This window comes from Apis dorsata, unplaced genomic scaffold (genome assembly GCF_000469605.1).
Source record: "Apis dorsata unplaced genomic scaffold, Apis dorsata 1.3 scaffold_867, whole genome shotgun sequence".
NCBI lineage: Eukaryota > Metazoa > Arthropoda > Insecta > Hymenoptera > Apidae > Apis > Apis dorsata.
Window position 1 is genome coordinate 263,425 of NW_006263987.1, and position 489 is coordinate 263,913.

Here is a 489-nt window from a genome sequence, read left to right on the forward strand (position 1 = left end):
CCTATCTCCACCCGATTTCCGATTCATCCGTGATCCGTCACATCCGCGGCCACGTTTTTCGTTTCGTTCGACGCAACAAGCGCTACCGATACCGCTCTTTCGCCGATTTCCTTCTTTCTCTTTTTTCTCTTCCCTCCTTCCATCCTTATCGTTCGTATAATCGCCTTTTATCTCTCATCCGATTCCATCGAAGCGTCGAATTCGTCGAATCGGTCGAAGGGTTTCACCGCGGACGAGATTGCGCGACTTTAAACTTCGTCGAGTTTTCAGGATTTTGGTCGGAAATCGGGTTTCCACGATACAACGGTATAAGTCTTCGTGGACCCTCGACGCGCAAAGATGGAAGTAGATAACACACGGAGGAAAAAGTTCGTTTGTTTATCCCGTCCCTATCATTTCGATTTACCCATATTTAATCCTATTTTCGCGATTGTCCGATCCAACTTTGCCAAGCAATTTTATTTATCTCTGTGTTCCTTCCCCCCCCCC